Genomic DNA, 20,931 nt, shown 5'->3' with positions numbered 1-20,931 from the left:
CTTGGAAACTGGTTGCCATAGGTGGGACACTGGCATGGCCTTTTTATTGAAAATTTAACAGTACTAAAAGAAAAAAATGTATATCTTAAGTCTCAGCAATTTCACTTTTAAGAGAATTATTTGCAATGTTCTGATAACAAATATCAATATTTGTTATTTGTATTGATATACTGCGATATCAAATGCAGATTTATTGTTGTAAGGAAATATCAGAAAAATCCGGTGTTCATCAATATGGGAATTGCTATCAAACACTATATACAGTTAACATGTATCTTTAAGGTATATTGTTTAGTGAAAAAAAAAAAAAGCAAATTTCAGAGTGAAATATATAATAATCTACTTCAAGAATAATTCAACCAATACAAATTTTATGGATCAAACAGATACATGTCAATATAGAGAAATTTTTTTAAGAATATATCTCACACAGTTGTAAAACCTGGGAATGGATTAAGGTGTGCATGTGTGTGCCTAGTCGCTCAGTTGTGTCTGACTTGTGTTTGTGACCCCGTGGACTGAAGCCCGCTAGGCTCCTCTGTCCATGGGAATCTCTAGGCAAGAATACTGGAGTGGGTTGCCATTCCCTCTTCAGATCATTTTCCCAACCCTGGGATTGAACGCAGGTCTCTTGCATTGCAGGTGGATTCTCTATCATCTGAGCCACCAGGGAAGCCCCATATATTAAGATATCGTAAAGTTTCATTTACCATGTAGCAGATTTTAGTGAAGGTCTGTATTCAAGAAGAAATGAGGGATGGCATCACCAGTAAGAAACTCAGTCACCTCCATACCTCAGTTTAAATGTATTAGTTTTACAAGCTCTCTTGTATTTATGAGTCCCACACAAGATTCCCTTCCACCACCATCAACTAGCCAAGAATTATTTTGAAATCCATAAGATTTTTAAAAAGTAAAGCCAACAGCAAACAATATATGCTTGCATATGATTTATTTTCCTTATCTAGATGCTGACAGCTTGCCTTCTCCCATCAGAGTTTAGGCTTCACAGTGAAGACAGAGACATTTTTATTTTTACCAATTTATTCCCAAAGCCTGGAAGAGAGACAGGTGCACTCATAAAAGTTTGTCTCCCATTGAGGAATTTCACAAGAGATAAACTTGATAAATCATTATTATTATAGTGATAGTCCATATTATAAGTGACCCTGCATCTCTGAGGGATGACAGAATTTCTTTTGTACCATTTTTTTCAGATCATCTGGCTTCCCAAGATCACTTGGAAATGCCACTTCTCTCAAGAAATCAATGATAAATCTGTGCCATGGAAAAGAAGGTCCCTTCACATGTGTTTTAGGGGCTGTCACTGTCTTTTGTTGTTGATGGGTGGTTGAGGGCCAGATAAGGCCCATCAGGGGTTATTGGTAGAACAACAACGAGTGAAATTATATATTTGAAGCCAATCCCAACATACCTTTTGAAAAGGGAAGAGATAATAAATGAAACCAGATATACAATTTGAAAGCAAGGGCAGTCAGAGTAAATAAAATAAAATATATACATGAAGAGAAATTTTCATAGCCATTTGAAAAAAAAAAGATGGTCCCAGTATAATATTCATTCAGAAAGACATATAAGAATATGAAATTTAATATAGATAAAAGCATCCTGAGATTTGTTCAAGGGGAAAAAACTCTGCAGTTTCTTTAATATTTATCTATTGATGACAGGTACACATAGCTGCAACCAGACACTCCACATTTAATGGAGCTTAGGACGGTTCTGAAAGCTCAAAACTCAATTGACAAAGCTCTAAAATGACTTTTGTTTGAATTCTGTGGTCAAGAGACTCATCTGCTTGGACTAAAGGAGACTGTGTCTACTCATTTTTTTTTTGTTTATTTTAAATTTTATATTAGAAAAGGGAAAGGCTACCCACTCCAGTATCCTTGCCTGGAGAATTCCAAGGACAGAGGAACCTGGCAGGCTACAGTTCATGGGGTTGCAGTGTCTGAAACGACTGAGTGACTAACACTTTCATTTTCATAGTTGATTTACAATGTTCTGTTAGTTTCAGGTGTATTGCAAAGTCATTCAGTTATACACATACATCTGTCCATTCTTTTTCAAATTATTTTTCCATATAGATTTTTACAGAATATTGAGTGGAGTTCCCTGTGCTATAGAGTAGGTCCCTGTTGATTACCTGTTGTATTTATATATTGTTATCTTTGTCTTTTCAATCACTCAGTCATGTCTGACTCTTTTGTAACCCCACGGACTGCAACCTGCCAGGTTCCTCTGTCCGTGGGACTTTCCAGGCAAGAATACTGGAGGGGGTTGCCATTTCCTTCTTCAGGGGATCTTCCCGAAACAGAGATCAAACTTGAGTGTCCTCCGCTGCAGGTGGTCTCCTGCATTGCAGGTGGATTCTGTATCCTGAGTTACCAGGGAAGACCAGGGTTTAATATATAATAATGTGTATATGTTAATCCTCAACTGTCTGTTTGTTTTAAATTAACCCTTATACGATCCAGCAGTTTCTGAGCAAGAAGTGGAACCAAAACCAAAAATCTTCTCAGTCCCTAAAGAGGGTTGAATTCCCTAAACTTTTTTCATTATCAGTTAGGGAGAATAATGAAAACAAAACTTTTGGACCACAGAGGACAAAGGTGAAGGGAGCCCAAGCTACTCCTTGGAACCTAATCAAGGAACATTCCAAACATTCCACACTTCCCAGATAGGGGACCTCTAAATATATTCTCCCCTTGGCATTTAGGAATTTCTGCAGACCTCTGCCAACTATGTGTTTCCCATTTTTCCTCTCTCAGAAAAGCAGAACTTAGTCTGCTTTCCTGCTCCTCTTCTTCTCCTGCATATTGGCTGCATGTGTTGAGAAAGGTCAGACGAGTTTGCTTTCTGCCTCCTAAATCTCTGCATCAAGAAATCCCCAATTTGGACCAGAGGATTTAGTGGCTTGATCTCTTTGCTGTCCAAGGGACTCTCAAGAATCTTCTCAAATCAGTTCAGTCCCTCAGTCGTGTCTGAGTCTTTGCAACCCCACGGTCTGCAGCAGGCCAATCTTCCCTGTTCATCACCAACTCCTGGAGTTGCTCAAACTCATGTCCATCAAGTAGGTGATGCCATCCATCCATCTTATCCTCTGTCGTCCCCTTCTGCTCCTGCTTTCAATCTTTCTCAGCATCAGGGTCTTTCCCAGTAAATCAGTTCTTCGAATCAGGTGGCCAAAATATTGGAGCTTCAGCTTCAACATCAGCCCTTTCAGAAAATATCCAAAAATCTTCTACAGCACCATAATTAGAGAGCATCAATTCCTTGGCATTCAGCCTTCTTTATGGTCCAGCTCTCTCATCTGTACATGACTATACATGACTACTGGGAAAACCATAGCTTTGACTATAAGGACCTCTGTTGGCAAAGTGATGTCTCTGCTTTTTAATACACTTTCTAGGTTTGTCATAGCTTTTCTCCCAAGGAGAAAGAATCTTTGAATTTCATGGCTGCAGTCACCACCTACAGTGATTTTGGAACCCAAGAAAATAAAATTTGTCACTTACTTCCATTTTCCCCTCATCTATTTGCCATGAAGTGATGGGACTGGATGCCATGATCTTAGTTTTATGAGTGTTGAGTTTCAAGCCAGCTTTTTCTCTCCTCTTTCACTGTCACCAAGAGGCTCTGTAGTTCCTCTTCACCTTCTGCCATTAGAGTGGTATCATCTTCATGTCTCAGGTTGTTGATATTTCTCCTGGCAATCTTGATTCCAGCTTGTGATTCATTCAACCTGGCATTTCACATGATAATCTCTGCACAGAAAGTAAATGAGAAATTAAATTAAATATACCGCCTTGACTTACTCCTTCCCCAATTCTGAACCAGTCAATTGTTCCATGTCCAGTTCTAACTGCTGCTTCTTGACCTGCATACAGGTTTCTCAGGAGACAGGTAAGATGGTGTGGTATTCCCATGTCTTTAAGAATTTTCCACATTTGGTTGTATCCACACAGTCAAAGGCTTTAGCATAGCCAATGAAGCAGAAGTAGATGTTTTTCTGGAATTTCCTTGCTTTCCCTATGATCCAGCTAGTGTTGACAATTTGATCTCTGGTTCCTCTGCCTTTTCTAAACCCAGCTTGTACATCTAGAAGTTCTTGGTTCACATACTGCTAAAGCCTAGCTTGAAGGGTTTTGAGTATAATCTTACTAGTATATGAAATTAGTGCAATTATACTGTGGTTTGAACATTCTTTGGCATTGCCCTTCTTTGGGATTGGAATGAAAACTGGCTTTTCCCAGTTCTGTGGCCACTGCTGAGTTTTCCAAATTTGCTGACGTATTGACTGCAGCATTTAACAGTATAGTCTTTTAGGATTTGAAATAGCTCAGCTCAAATTCCATCACCTCCACTAGCTTTGTCTGTATAATACTTCCTAAGGCCCACTTGACTTCACACTCCAGGATGCCCAACTCTAGCTGGGTGACCATACCATTGTGGTTAGCTGGGGCATTAAGACTTTTTTGCATAGCTCTTCTGTGTATTCTTGCCACCTTTTCTTAATCTCTTCTGCTTCTGTTAGATCCTTATTGTTCCTGTTCTTTATCATGCCCATTCTTGCATGACATATTCCTTTGATATCTCCAATTTCCATAAAGTGATCTCTTCTTTCCCATTCTGTTGCTTTCCTCTTTTTCCCTTTCATGGATCATAATCTTGCCATCACAAAGGGCTTACATAATTGAATATTACCTATATGGTTATTCCTTTGATTAATTAATTTATTAAATATTTACCTTTGCCTGTGTCAGGCTGTAGTTGCTGCATGCGGGCTTATCTCTAGTTGTATTCAGACTCTAGCTGTGACATGCTGGAGTGCACTGGGGCATGTGGGATCTTAGTTCTCTGACCAGGGATCAAACAGGTGTCCCCTGCATTGGAAATCAGATTCTTAACCACTGGATTACCAGGGACGTCCCTATAGTTACTTTTTCTTTTTTTAAGAGAAGATTCGGAGAGATGTCTTGGGCTTCCCTGGTGGTGCTAGTGGTTAAGAATCCACCTGCCAATGCAGGAGGCATAAGAGATGAGAGTCCAATCCCAGAGTTGGAAAGATCCCCTGGAGGAGGACATGGCAACCCACTCCAGTATTCTCGCCTGGAGAATTCCATGGACAGAGGAGCCCGGCGGGCTACAGTCCATAGGGTTGCACACAGTGGGATGTGACTGAAGTGACTTAGCAGGGGCACACACAGAGCAATGTCTAGGAGAATTGAATTAGAAGGAGAAAATGCAGGTGATGGCTATCTGTGGGAGCTTGTCTAGGGAAGGAACTGGCAATATGGGATTTAGCTCAAGCTGCTCTGTGACATTTTCATGGTTATCCAAAAATAACTAATTTAGCCTTCTGTTCAGCGGGTCATGTGGATAGGGACTTCCTATAACCCACTGAGCTGGGAAGATGGGGAAAGCAAAATACTAGTCAAATCTCAAAATAACAAGGGTTAAGTTCTTGGATGTTTTTTGACTTAACAAGTCTTTGTGGTTTAACATTAGAAAAATGGATTTTCTCTCTTTTCTCACTATCAGCAAAAAATTCTGGGAGACAGGAGTAAACAAAATCTTATTTTTACATTCCTCTACCAGTAATGTCAATAAATTGTTATTAAGTGGAAAAACAAATGTGAAAGGACTGATAATTGAATGAAATCTGTATCAATAGTTTGGAGTAAAGACATACCATTCTGGAGTATGTGTAACTAAACTCATTTCTTGGTAGCCAAGTGGAGGATATCATGTACACACACATGCATAGGCATTTAGTTCTTTTCAAAGGCTATTGATTCCATCACTTTCACACCTCACACTCACTTATTGTCCAATTCTGGGGGCTTAATTCAGAAACTCAGTATCTTTTGCTTAGACAATGTCCATCGCTGGCTAACTGGACTCCAAAGCTCCTCTTTTACCTTGCAATCTTTCTGTTACAGCCCAATGCAGGCAAAGCAGACTAAGCTGCTTTCCTACTAAAAAAACATTTTAAGTTTCAGATAAATCAATCAACTTTGACTCCTCAGCAGGCTAAAGGAAACTTTATCTGCGTCCACTTACATTGTTCAGTGAAATTTTAACTCATTTTAACTCATTTAGGCCATGCACTAAATTTACTGCATCACTTACTGCTTTTTCTTCAGCATGTGATAAATGTGTGTGAATTCTGTCACTGGAAATACTATTCCTTTAGCAAAGACCTATCCTAAAGTGTCCTATGCGTGTTGTGTTAAGTTGCTTCAGCCGTGTCTGACCCTTTGCGACCCTACGGACTGTAGCTCACCAGGCTCCTCTGCCCGTGGGGATTCTCCAGGCAAGAACATTGGAGTGGGTTGCCATGCTCTCCTCCAGAGGATCTTCTGGATCCAGGCATCAAAGCCTAGTCTCATGTCTCCTGCGTTGGCGGGTGGATTCTTTACCACTAGCCCACCTAGGACGCCTGGAAGGTACCCTACCTAGGACAAAACAGAACATCAGCCTACTACAACTATTTATTAAGTGTCTACTATGTCCCAGGCAATGTGCTATACATACATACATACATACATATATACATATATATCCTATTTTTTAATTCCCACAACCTTCTGAGTCAACTATCATTAAGGGAATTGGACAGTGAAGAAACTGATGCTTCAGTTCAGTTCAGTCGCTCAGTCGTGTCCGACTCTTTGTGACCCCATGAATCACAGCATGCAGGGCCTCCCTGTCCATCACAAACTCCTGGAGTTTACTCAAACTCATGCCCATCGAGTTGGTTATGCCATCCAGCCATCTCATCCTCTGTCGTCCCCTTCTCCTCCTGCCCCTAATCCCTCCCAGCATCAGAAATAAGGAAAAAACTCACCTAGCATCACACAGCTATTAATATTTGAGACGTCACATAGACCCTCTGCCGACTCTAAGCCCTTTAACCACTATGTGATACTCCCTCAGACCAAGCTCAGATGCTAACTCTTATCTCTGTACTGCCTTTCTTGGCACCTAGAGGCAAAGTTAACCATACATATTGACCAAAATTCTCTTATAGAATATAGTACATTATAGCTATTTGTTACACATCTCTCTCTCTCTCTCTCTAAGTAGATTATGAGTTCCTGAAAGTAGGTAGTACATTATATCAAACTTTGACCTTTCTTTTTGGACATCACCATTGAGTACAGTGGTTGGGCAAGAGAACATAACAAGTGCTTGGGAAAAGAAAAGTGGGGAAAGTGTGAGGGCAGAAGTCTGTTTGCAACACACACAGAGAAAAAGAAATATGCACAATTTCAAAAAAATTGTACAAGCACTCTAACTCTCTTTGGGTATGAAGATAATGTTTTACAGAGACACTCTGCATTCTCAAAGGAAGAAGATGTAATGTAGACACGAGAAATGACAATATAGGATATTACAGAGTTGACACACTTGGGCATTCTTTGACTTGGACTCTTTTTAAAAATATTTATTTTTATTTATTTTTGTGCAGTGGGTCATAGGTAGAGCATGCAGGACCTTCGGTTGTGGCATGCGGGATCATTAGTTGCTGCATGTGGAATCTATTTATAGTCCCCTGACCAAGGTTTGAACCTGGGCCCCCTACATTGGGAGCATGGAGTCTTAGCACTGGATCCCACAAGGTCCAGTCTCTGGACTCTTTTTATAAATACATCTTTGCAGATATTATAGCCTTCAATGGTTGCCACTTTAATGGAGTTTTGGTAGTTAAAATCATAAGTAGATGCAAAACAGGTATAAGCAGAAAAGTCATGTAGTCATTCCAGTAGTTATGTATGGATGTGAAAATTGGACCATAAAGAAAGCTGAACACCAAAGAATTGATGCTTTTGAACTGTGGCGTTGGAAAAGACTCTTGAGAGTCCCTTGGACTGCAGGGAGATCCAACTAGTCAATCTTAAAGGAAATCAGTCCTGAATATTCATTGGAAGGACTGATGCTGAAGTTGAAGCTCCAATACTTTGGCCACCTGATGCGAAGAACTGACTCCATGGAAAAGATCCTGAAGCTGGAAAGATTGAAGGCAGGAGGAGAAGGGGATGACAGAGGACGAGATGGTTGGATGGCATCACCGACTCGATGGACATGAGTTTGAGCAAGTTCTGGGAGTTGGTGATGGACAGGGAGGCCTGGTGTGCTGCAGTCTATGGGGTTGCAAAGCGTCAGACATGACTGAGCAACTGGCCTGAACTGAACTGAAACAGAAGAGATTTCCAGTGAAGCAAGCCAAATAGGAGAACTTAAACTTAAGATTCAGAACTAATGGTACTAATGACTAGCAGAGGGAAATAATAGTAACATATTGATTCTGAGCAAAGTTTCTTTGGATAAATCATTAGTCAAGAGAGCAAATCAAGTAATTTAAGGATGACATAAGATACCTCAGGAATGTCTGTGTGTGTGTGTTAGTTAATCATTCATGTCCAACTCTTTGTGATCCCATGAACTGTAGCCTGCCAGGCTTCTCTGTCCATAGAATTCTCCAGGCAAGAATACTGGAGTGGATTGCCATTCCCTTCTCCAGAGGAACTTCCCAACCCAGGGATCGAACCCTGGTTTCCCAAGGAGTATTTTCACAACTGGAAGTCTTTCAATCATCGAATTGCTGTTGTTTATTTGCTAACTCACATCCAACTCTTTGCAATCCCATGGACTGCAATGCACCAGGCTTCACTGTCCTTCACTATGTCCTGCAGCTTGCTCAAATTCATGTTCATTGAGTCAGTGAGGCCATCCAATCATCTCATCCTCTGCCTCCTCGTCTCCTCCTGCGTTCAATCTTTCACAGCATCAGGGCCTTTTCCAATGAGTCGGCTCTTTGCATCAGGTGGCCAAAAATTCAGCATCAGTTCTTCCAATGAATATTCAGGGTTGATTTCCTTAAGGACTGACAGGTTGGATCTCCTTGTTGTCCAAAGGACTCTCAAGAGTCTTCTCCAACATCACAGTTCAAAAGCATCGATTCTTCAGTGCTCAGCCTTCTTTGTGATCCAACTCTCACATCCATATATGATTACTAGAAAAATCATAGCTTTGATTATACGGACCTCTGTTGGCAAAGTGATATCTCTGCTTTTTAATATGCTGTCTAAGTTTGTCAGAGCTTTCCTTCCAAGGAGAGAGTCTTTGAATTTTATGGCTGCAGTAACCATCCACAGTGATTTTTGGAACTAAGAAAACAAAATCTGTCACTGTTTCCACTTTTCCCCCTTCTGTTTGCTATGAAATGATGGTACTGGATGCCATGATCTTAGCTTTTTGAATGCTGACTTTTAAGCCAGCCTTTTCACTCTCCTCTTTCAGCCTCATCAAGAGGTTCTTTAGTTCTCTTGGCTTTCTGCCATAAGGGTGGTGTCATCTGCATATCTGAGCTTTTTGATATTTCTCCCGACAGTCTTGATTCCAGCTTAGGATTGATCCAGCTTGTCATTTTGTATGGTGTACTCTGCGTGTAAGTTAAATAAGCAGGGTGACAACATACAGCCTTGATGTACTCCTTTCCCAGTTTTGAACCAGTCCATTGTTCCATGTCCGATTCTAACTGTTGCTTTTTGATTCGCGTACAGGTCAAACATCAAGAAGAGAGACTAAATAGCATATTGATTAATTTAAAGACATCCTAGCAGTGAGAGTATGTACGAAAGCTCACCTGACATAAGCTAGGGCAGAGATATTCTCTGTACAATTTGCTGAAAGACTCCAACTAGAAAGTTGGCACTTGCTGTAGGCGTTTGCCTTCTGCCTCTACAAAAATTCGTGCCTTCTGCCTCTACAAAAATTCAATCAGGTGCCTCTGAAGCTGCTGACCTTCAACACCCCCTGAAAGCAATTCAGGGTGGAGAACAGAAATGAGGCATTCTGTGCTCTGGGAAAAACTGGCAGAACAGGCCTTTAGATAGTCAGATATTTTCAGGAGCTGATTTTATGAGCCCAATCCTTGTATCTCCTCATATCTAGAAAAGCATTAAAATCCTTCACAGTGACGACTGTTCCTTGTGACTAACAGGGAGCCTCATGAGAAGAGCAGAAACTTTCTGCTTGATTGCATGTGCTTGCCCTTCACCAGAATCACATATATACTATCCTTTCCCCCTGTCTCTTTGGAGCAGTTTCTCAGAGCTCTCTGCGGTGTCGTCTCTCAGGCTGCAGTCCTCATTTTGCCCCAGGGAAGACTTAACCAGCAGCTCTCACGTTGTGCACTTTTTTTAAGTTGAGAGACAAACCAACAATAAGGCCAGAATCATCTGGTGCATCCACACAATCTGGTTCCAGGAAATTAACCAAATGTGACAGAAACAGTTAAAAACAGGAAGCATCTCCAATCCAAGTGTTTTCAACCCAGTTCATTTTCACATAATCATGAATCTACAAGTGAAAAACAGAAGCAGGAAGATGTCTTTGTTTTGTGCAGACTAGCTTCAGAGACCCTGGAATACCCTAAAGAAAGCAAATGGAATCACTCTGAGGACCAGACAGCTACTGTAAGCGGTAGGGACCATTTCAGAAGCCCTGGATTACGCTTGAAAAGGAAATTTTGCTTTGTGGAATTCTCAGCAGGGGGAAGGGCATCCAAGGTCAGGCACAGCTGGTTGGAGAGAAATATTAGCTCAGCGTGTGAGTCGAGAGAGAACTGCCTAGAATCAGCAAACATCCCAGACTTTTCAAAGGAAGCTTTTTTAAAGCTCAATTTGTGCAAACTTTCTCATCCATTTTGCTACCAGGTAGAGTGAAAAGAGGGCTTTCCAGGTGGTGCTAGTGGTGAAGAACCCGTCTGCCAATGCAGTAGATATGAGACACTGGTTTGATCCCTGAGTCGGGAAGATCCCTTGAAGGAGGGCATGGAAACCCATCCTGTATTCTTGTCTGGAGATTCCCATGGACAGAGGAGCCTGGTGGGCTACACACCTCTAGGGTCACAAAGAGTCAGACATAACTGGGGTGACTCAACACACACGCATGCAGAGTGAAATGAAGGCCACCAGCTTTCTTTTCCTAATGCAACACCCAGGAAATCAATTTTGTAACTAAAGGAACACCTCTTAGGCATTTTCTGAATTAATACAGTTTGATCTGGTTGATTATGCTTTAACACCAGATTGTAAATGGCTCAATAAAAAGTATTTACCGAAGAGGGCCCACAACGCACAATCAGTAGGTGCCTGTGGTAAGAACCGAAGTTTGATGTGCATGTTTAAGAATATGTTGTGGTGGGTAATTTTATCACATTACCAGGCGCATTAGTCTTTATTCAGAAGAAGAAAAATGTGAACGTAAGTTGTAAAGGAACTTTTCTAGTTCTCAACCTCCTGCAACCTCATTAAAAAAACACACAAACATTTCTCAAGCATTTTTTTTTTTTTGCTGACTTTACTTCCTCATCTCAAACTTATTCATTTTTTTCAACTTTACTTTTATTTTTATTTTATGATAGAGTATAGTTGATTTGGGCCATCCCAGGTGGCTCAGTGGTAAAAAAAAATCTGCCTGTTAATGCAGAAGACATAGGAGATGCATGTTCAATCCCTGGGTGGGGAAGATCCCCTGGAGAAGGGCATGGCAACCCACTCCAGTATTCTTGCCTAGAAAATTCCAAGGACGAGGAGCTTGGCAGGTTACAGTCCATAGGGTCACAAAAAGTCATACATAACTGAGCACGAATGTTTTTACTCAGTTTTTCCCTTATTTTTTTTCTTCTGGAGTTCTAATTAGATACAATTACTTTTATTTTACCTGCCATGACGTTCCATCTTTACGTTTTACATATCCCACTGAGTTATTATTTCCTGTAGTAATTGTTGCAGACTATTTTTTCAGTTCACTGATTCTTTAATCATTTGTGTTCAAGATTCTTTATTTAATTGTGTTCAACATGATGTTTAACCAAAACTTTGGACATCTAATTTTGCTGATTGTATTTTTGTTTCTTAAAATTAGTTTTGTTTTTCTCTCAGAAAACATTATTTTTGAAATGTTGCCCTTTATTATAATTTTATTATATCTTTAAATCTTTAACAATTTTAAGCATACTTTATGGTTTTTCTATTTCTTGTAACTCTTGAAAACTTATTCCTAGTATTACTTTTTAAGCAGATTCCCCCGCAGGATAGATTATTTTCTTGAGTGGTTTGTAATTTTTGTGTGTTTCCTATTTATTTAGCTGAGATGTGTGTATGTATGTGTGTGTGTGTGCGTTCGCACATTCATGCTGGGAGAAAAATCCTCCCAAATAACAGTTGGTTTAATTATCTGCTTTAGCTACCTTTTGGGGCCAAAGGTAGCTCAGACGGTAAAGCGTCTTCCTACAATGCAGGAGACCTTGGTTCGATCCTGGGGTTGGGAAGATCCCCTGGAGAAGGAAATGGTAACCCACTCCAGTATTCTTGCCTGGAGAATCCCATGGACTGAGGAGCCTGGTGGGCTATAATCCATGGGGTTGCAAAGAATCGGACATGACTGAGGGACTTCACTTTCACTTTAATTATCTGCTTAAATCAAGATCTTAGTATATCTTTATGGGGCCAATATTTATGCTAGCTTTTTCTCCCATTTTTTTCTAGAGCATAGATTAGGGCTTCCATTTCCCAGAGTATTTTTTCCCAGTATTATATTTCCAGAAAGTAGTCAGGATCTTTGTTCCTTTAAGGATGGATATGTTTTAGTTTTCCTTTCAGTCAGTGAGCAGTCAGTCAGTCCTCCCCTGTTCTGGACTTTATACAGGAGTCTGAAAGACATACAGCTTTTTCAAACATGCCTGAAGTCAGGAACCCCTTGGCTAGTCAGGTACCATTGTCCCAGCGCCAAGATTAACTCATCTCTGGATTCAGTTCCCTCCCGGCCACCAGAGCATCACTCATGTGCTTTGCCTTTGCTGACCTCCCCCCCACTCCAACTTCTCCTCATCTCCCCAGATTTACAGTAAGGCTGCTCTTCTCATGCCACTCCAGTCATCTTTTAGGTTCTCATGCTTTTTCCTTCCTCGAGGTCCTCAGGACGTGGGTTCCTGGGTCTGGAATGCTTTTCCCGCTTTCCTTTGCCCACTAACTCCCACTTAGTTCTCCAACATCCGCTTCACCACACCTTCCTCAGAGATGCCCTCTCTGATCTGATGAACGAACTCTAAAATCTATATCTTCATTGTGTATCACACAATAGGCAACTCTGTGTCTCCTTTCTTTTTAAAATGTCAGTCCCATTTATTAGGGGAAATGTCTACTTCATGCATCATTATTTACACAGAGCCTAACATCGTATTAGGTAGTTAATAAATAATATGACCAGATGAATGGCAAAATAATTTAATACATAAGATAGCTGACTTCAAAAGTCAAGTTGAACCATTAAACTGCTGATTATCTAGCTTTTCATTTCTAGAAATCTTGCTTTCTCACCGTTACTTTTGAACCTGTCACCTTGACCTTTAATGATGGTCTGGGATGTGCACACCAGAATCCCTAATCTTGCGTTATTCTGATATATATTGTCCTAGAGAGAGCTCTCAGAGGAGCCTGGGGGATAACTTCCTGATTCCGCGACTCGACTGCTGACCGAGGGCAAATCACATTATAAAACTGAAGAGATGGAACGTCCCTGGTGGTCCAGTGGTTAAGACTCTGCCTTGCAAAGCAGGGGATGCAGATCAGATCCTTGGTCATGGAACTAAGGTCCCATGTGCCACGGGGCAACTAAGCTCGTGTACCCCAACTACTGAGCTTGAGGGCCACAACTAGAGGCTCAACGTGCTGCATGGAAGATCCTGCATGCTGCTACAAGACCTGAAACAGCCAAATCAATTCAAAAAATAAACTGCTGAAAAACAAAAAAGTTTAAAAGATCACAATGAATTATACATTAGATCAGCAAGCCCAGGGAGGCTGTGCTGCTGCTACTAACACCAACAACAACATTTTCACATCTTGAGTAGTGCCCGTGCATCAGTCACTTTATGTAGAATTTCATGCACTCCTTTTATTTCACCCACTTACTCCAGCTAACTGTGAGTTAAATAGGGTGCTGGATGTTTTTGTTTTCAGTGTTAACATCTGAAAAATGAGGAAAACAATACCAGATGAGACAGCTGAGCCTCAGAGCAGCTGGTTGCATGGTGGGATTTGAACAGAGAGGGATCTGACTCAAAGGTTCATGACCCTTGACTTTAGGACGCTGCCCAGTATTCTAATCCAGGTCCTGCCCTAGCTGCCTACGCATTCACACAGTATATACACATAGGACAAGCATCTAAAAAAGGCTTGTAAAATAAAATTCATATCTTATGGCAAAACAAGTATAATTCAAACATATAAAAAGATCTCTGCCCTGTGGCCGCCTTTCACCCTACTGTACATAATGTATCTGTATTAGGCATCACCAAACCTCACCCTTTGGCAGAAATATTTGCTCACTCATAAAGAACAACATTCTCCCGCCATCACCAAGACAACTCCTTAAAGATAACACTTCTTCTTGAGTTTGTAAAAGGAGGGGGTCACATGACCCACCACCTTGATGCTATGTTATGTGAACTGTCGATAATACATTGTTTGATGCACAGTCCTCTGTCTCAAAACACTTATATAATGGGCAGAACAGTTCTCAGAGCCTTCAGAGATGCTCTCCCTGGGTTATAATCCTCAAATTTGGCTCAAGTAAAATTTCTCATTTCTTTCTTAGATCAGCTGATTCATCTTTCATCCACGGGCTACAACCTAGGAGATATCATAAACTCTCTAACATATGACTTGTCACATCTGTTGCTAAAAGAAGCCTCATCTGGAATTGTGGGAGGAGAGAATCGTTTCCAAGTCTCACCACCCTTTGTTCTTCCTTACTTGGCTGTTTTTCAGAGCCTGGAACTATTGGCATGCTTCACTGCATGTTGTATATTGCCGCAATATATTACAATTCTGTGCTCAGAAGAGGAAATTTTGAGGGAACGGGGCATTTTCCTTTTTAAGACTTCAGGAAGATATCTGACATTCCTTTTCCCTTTCTAAGTGCCTCTACTGAGGTCTGGGAATGGAAAGCCCCATGCTTCCCTGAACGAATATCACAGTTAGCTGGCCCTTCCTGAAGTGAAAGGCACTCTGGTGGCAGAATCACCAGGCTGAGTCACCTGCTATTTGCACTTTCTAAAAGGAAGTAAGTGGCTGCAGACAAGTGCCTTCATTTGCAGAAACCTTTGATGTTTGTTTTGGAGATTGCTTGCTCTCGAAACTTTGGAGAAAATACGCCTTGGACTAAACACTCTAACGACCTGTTACACTTTCTGGTACACTGACTTCTAGATTCCAGGGCTGTGGTTTTGAAGTCTTTTTTATTTTTTTTAATGTTGAAGTTGGAGTGACAAAATGACCACATGTTTCCGCCTTGCAAAGTTATTTCCCAAGAGTTGAACAAAGCTCCCCTTGATTTGTTTCTTACCTTAGAGACTAAGATTTGCTAACCTTTTGAGAAAGTTCATAACCCACACATATTGGTTGTGATGGTGTTTTCTGGTTCCATCAAACATTGACAGAAAGTAGACAAATGTTTTCTAGAGCCTGAAAGTATTTTTAAACTATTACGGCATCGAGTTTGCAGGATGCCCATCTCCAATTAAAATCATGTATTTTATATTCTGACAACCAGGTACTATGGTTAAATGCTGGTGTCTGTACTGTGCCTCATTCCATGAAAGATTCAAGCCATTTGCCAAATTGCAAGGGGAAGTTTTGATAGGAATATAAGATTGAGCTTGTGGGGAGAGTTAGAAGACAGTCTTGTGGGTTATGGGGGAGGGGAATGTGTCTTGGCTAAAAAACCTGTACAGAAATGAGGCAGGATCTCTGAAAACCCCTCTCCCATAAGGCAGGACTATGGGAAGGGTCACCTTCTGTGTCTCTTCCTCCCCACCCCAAATATGTGTCCCAAACTAATGAGATGACTTTGGGAGGCTGTGTGAGAAGGTGCCACATGAGTCCTGAGTCATCCGGACCTCGGTTGTGCCTGCAGCAAGGTGGGTGGGGCCCCTTTCCCAGCCGTGTTTTCTCTGCCTCGGGTCAGGGGGGTCAGAATACCCCCAGTTGTCTCAGTCCTGATGTTCCAGCCACCTTACTCATTTCCTTGCTGACCCCTACACTTGTGAATTCAAAATATCTCACTAAACGCCTATAAGATTAATAGTTACTGTTTTTTTTAGCATCACTGTTTAGGTGTTGAGTTCCTAAGCTACGTTGGTTATAAACACATTGTGTAATTTCTGTTGTGTATTGGTGCTGCCTGCTAAGCCACTCAGTCATGTCCGACTCTGTGTGATGCTATGGACTGGAGCCCATCAGGCTCTGCTGTCCATGGGATTCTCCAGACCAGAATACTGGAGTGGGTTGCCATGCCCTCCTCCAGGGGATCTCCCTGAACCAGGGATGGAACCCATGTCTCTTATGTCTCCTGTATTGGCAGGAGGGTTCTTGATCACTAGCACCACCTGGGAAACCCCGAGGTTAGTTACCTCCTCCTGATTGTAGAGAATGATAAGCTGAGACTTCCCTGGTGGCTCAGATGGTAAAAAATCTGCCTGCAGTGCAGGAGATCCTGGTTCAATCCCTGGGTCCGGAAGATCCCCTGGAGAAGGGAATGGCAACCCACTCCAGTATTGCTGCCTGGAGAATTCCATGGACAGAGGAGCCGGGCAGGCTTCAGTCCATGTGGTCACACAGCGTCGGACAGGACAGAGTGACTAAGAACCTGAGACTTGAACAGTAAGATGACTTGCTTAGTTCTCTACACAGTTAATAAGTGGAAGCATTAGAACTGGAAGCAGGAGTCATCTACACTCTCCTTATTCTACATGCCTGCTGGAAAAACAGGATGGACAAGGGGTTTGATGATTACTCCCAACAGGAAGAGAAATCCGTCTACTGCGAGATTCTCCATACTCTCCAGTAAAGAAGAAAATATGTGCAATCGCATGTGGAAGCTGGTCAAAAATGACCAATGGCAAGAGATCAAAGCTTCAGAATTGAAAGCAGGGACTCAAAGAGATATTTGTACACCCATGTTCGCAGTGGCACCTTTCTCAGCCGCCAAAGGTGATAGCAAAAGCTGTCTCTGAACTGACGAATAGACAAATGGATAATCAAAACGTGCTCTGTGCACACAATGGGATTGTACTCAGCCTCTGTAAGGAAGGGAAGTTTGACAAGCGCCACAGCATATGGGCAAACCTTGCCATGTTAAGTGCAATAAATCAGTCATGAAAAAACAGATACTGGGTGATTTCAACCATGTGAGTAATTACAGTCATAAAGACAGGAAGGACCTGGGGGGTGGGGGGGAACGGGGAGCTGTTGTTTCACAGGTACAGTAAGTCCCTACATACAAACCTTCAAGTTGTGAACTTTTGAAGGTGCGAACGTGCGTTCCGTCAACATCTGGCATGAGTGAGATTCCAGCTTGCCCTCCTATTGCTGACCATCCCTCAGCTGTACCATCTCCCATCTCCTTTCCCCTCCTCAAGTCCATGACTCTTCTTGCCTATTCATTTGATGCCAGGTCTGTATGCCAGCTGCTGTCCTGTACTACCGTCCTGGTGAGGGAACTGTACAGTAAGATTAAACTTATTTTATGTTTTGCTTTCATGTATTATTTGTGTGAAAAGTATTACAAACTTATCACAGTATAGTGCTATGTAGCTGATTGTATTACTTGGGTACCTAGGCTAATTTGTTGGACTTACCAACAAGTTGGACTTCTGTACCAAGGTGCTCTTGGTATAGAACTCAGTTGGATATAGGGGACTTTCTGCAGAGAATTTCAGTTTTGCAAGATGAAGAGATCTATGGATTGATGGTGGTGATCGTTACACAATATACACTTAAAAATGATTAAGATGGTAAACATGATGTGTGTATTGTACCATAATTTAAAAAAAAAAAATTGAGCTCATACAGGAAAGGCAAAGATCTGGGTTGGTGAGAGGGCTGTAGAGGCTGGAGGGGGCAGGGGCCCGATGTTGGAGGAGACCCTTGGCAGGAGATGGTTGTGGTCTGTGCTTCTCCAGTTCCAGTAGGGGCTTTGGTACAAAGCCCTAGGACCAGGGCAGTCACATCCATAATCAGCCTTTCCTTTGCCAGCAGCCAGGCTGATCTTTCTGCACTGCCAGACATGATCACACCTCCTTTCTCTAAAACATAACCTTGAGTCCCTATTCCCTCCAGATGAAGTCACAGCCCCTAACACAGCTCCAAGATCTGTCGTTGGAACCCCAGGGACCTCTAATTCCTGCCTTTGCCACCCCGCACTCCCTAACTTCTCACTCCAGCCCTCCTGGACTGTGTTCAGATCCTCTGTCATTCCTCATTCATTTAGACCTCTGCTGGGCCTGTACCTCCTTCACACCCCTTTCTCCCCATGGCTCTGTATCAGCCCTTATTGAAATACTCCTCTCCCCATTCACCAGGTTGTCTGCACCAGGTCTGAGTGGCGTCAGCAGGGTCTCTATCTTCATTGCAGCATGTGGGTTCTTTCAGCTGTGGAATGTGAACTCTTCATGGTAGCATGTGGGAATGTAGTTCCTGACCAAGGATGCAACCCAGGTCCCCTGCACTGGGAGTGCAGAGTCTTAACCACTAGACCACCTGGGAAGTCCCAGCACCAGGCTAACCCTTTATCTTCCTCCGGGACTCTGCCTAGACATCACATCCTCCAGGAAGCTTTTCTTGAGCTCCCTTTAGTCAGTTCAGTTCAGTTCAGTGGCTCAGTCATGTCCGACTCTTTGCAACCCCACGGACCGCAGCACACCAGGCCTCCCTGTCCATCACCAACTTCTGGAGCTTACTAAAACCCATGTCCATTGAGTCGGTGATGCCATCCAACTATCTCATCCTCTGTTGTCCCCTTCTCCTCCTGCCCTCAATCTTTCCCGGCATCAGGGACTTTTCAAATGAGTCGGCTCTTCGCATCAGGTGGCCAAAGTATTGGAATTTCAGCTTCAACATCAGTCCTTCCAATGGACATTCAGGACTGATTTATTAAGCCTCTTTTATGCTCCTATTTGCATTCCTATAGCACCTTGTACTTTATGGTGGCTACACTCCCACTATCACTACACTTCATTAAACTTCTTTTTTTTTCCCTTATATCCCTCAATAGACTACTAGCTCTGTGAGAACAGGAACATTATTGGTCTTATTCACTGTGTTATCTTTAATGCTTAGCATAGGTCTTGATCTCCAGCATGCAGGCATCTGATAATGCTGGTGGAATAAAGAAATTCAGCGTATAATACTCTTTTCATGTTAGTTTCTCAGTTGTGTCCCACCCTTTGCTACCCCGTTAGGCTTCTCTGTCCACGGGGTTTTCCAGGCAAGAATACTGGAGTGGACTGCCATGCCCTCTTCCAGGGGATCTTCCTGACCCAGGGATCCTCCAGCATTGCAGTCAGATTCTTTACCATGAGCCAACATTTGGTTCTATGTAAATATCTGCATAAGCACTTTCTCATTTTGTTCTCTTTAAAATTTCTGCCAGCAAGATGGAACCAATCTAATAGATTTTGTTTCACAGATATGTAGATTGAGATCTCTAAAAATTCAGGCAACTGAGGAGGGCCATAAAGAAAGAAAGTGATGGGGTGATCTCTTGTTGGAGCCTTTGTTGATGTTGCAAGCCCCCACATCTTGGCTTCCTCTTTCATATAAAGGAGATTCCTTCTCTCTAGGTATCTCTTCATTGATTTCTTTCCAAATGCAAACATTGTGTTTGCTGACTGCCCCTGACGTGGCTGATGCCCTATCTCTTGTCCTCATGGTCCACCCCCGGCTCTGCCTGTGGTGCCAATAGACAGCTTCCAGCATGTGGGGGACTTTCCACCTCAAGCCCCTCCAGGAGGGTGGGATGAATCGGGAGATCGGGATTGACATGTGTATACTGCTATGTATAAAACATACAACTAATGAGAACCTACTGCATGGAACACGAAACTCTACTCAATTCTCTGCAGGGACATACAAGGGAAGGAAATCCCAAAAGGAGGGGATATAAATATATGTATACGCTTCCCAAGTGGCTCTAGTGGTGAAGAACCTGTCTGCCAATGCAGGAGACATGGGAGACGTGGGTTCGACCCCTGGGTTGGGAAGAATCCCTGGAGGGGGGCACGGCAACCCGCCCCAGCATTCTTGCCTGGAGAATCCCCATGGACAGAGGAGCCTGGCAGGCTACAGTCTGTGGGGTCGCAAAGAGTCGGACACGACTGAGGCGACTTAGCGCGGCTCGGCATAAATATATATACTTCCTGCTGATTCACGTTGCTGTACTGCAGAAGCTAACACATTGTAGAGCAACTATACTGCAATAAAAATTAATCTAAGAAGAGAAAAGCCCCTCCATGCCTCTTCCCCTCTGCTCTGGGTTTTCTCCGCACTACCTGTACCTGCTCCCCTGTACGCCACAGCAACCCAGCAGTGTGCGGAGGGGGTTTCGATGACCTGGGAGGCAGTCCCCGGTTGATGGGGATGGAGGCTGCTGGAGGAGTCACACCATGCTCTCTGGCAGCACAGGTAGGGGGTAGGGTCCCTCCTCACGGCTCCTCGCAGGGTCTCCATCGCTGGGGTGGAGCCCCAGCTTCCTGCAGAGCTGGGCTGCTCAGGAGCACCCCTTGGGATGGATTTCCTCCCTGCCTGATCCACTGTCATCACTCTCCTTTGTGCATGGAGAGACAACCTCACAGGTAAATTGCTCCCACCTGAATCTTTGTCTCGGGAACTTCTTTCGGAGAAGGTATTGACAAACCCATAACAAGTAGGAAAAGCCAGGGAAAGGAAGCCACTCTCCTGCCCTGTTCCCCACCTGCCTCCTCACCCAATGACCCCTCAGGGTCCCTTTCATCTCCAAGAAGTCACCCATGCTACCCCGGGCCCTCCCCACTTT

This window comes from Dama dama, chromosome 32 (genome assembly GCF_033118175.1).
Source record: "Dama dama isolate Ldn47 chromosome 32, ASM3311817v1, whole genome shotgun sequence".
NCBI classification, from domain to species: domain Eukaryota; kingdom Metazoa; phylum Chordata; class Mammalia; order Artiodactyla; family Cervidae; genus Dama; species Dama dama.
Note: the sequence above shows the minus strand (reverse complement) of the source record.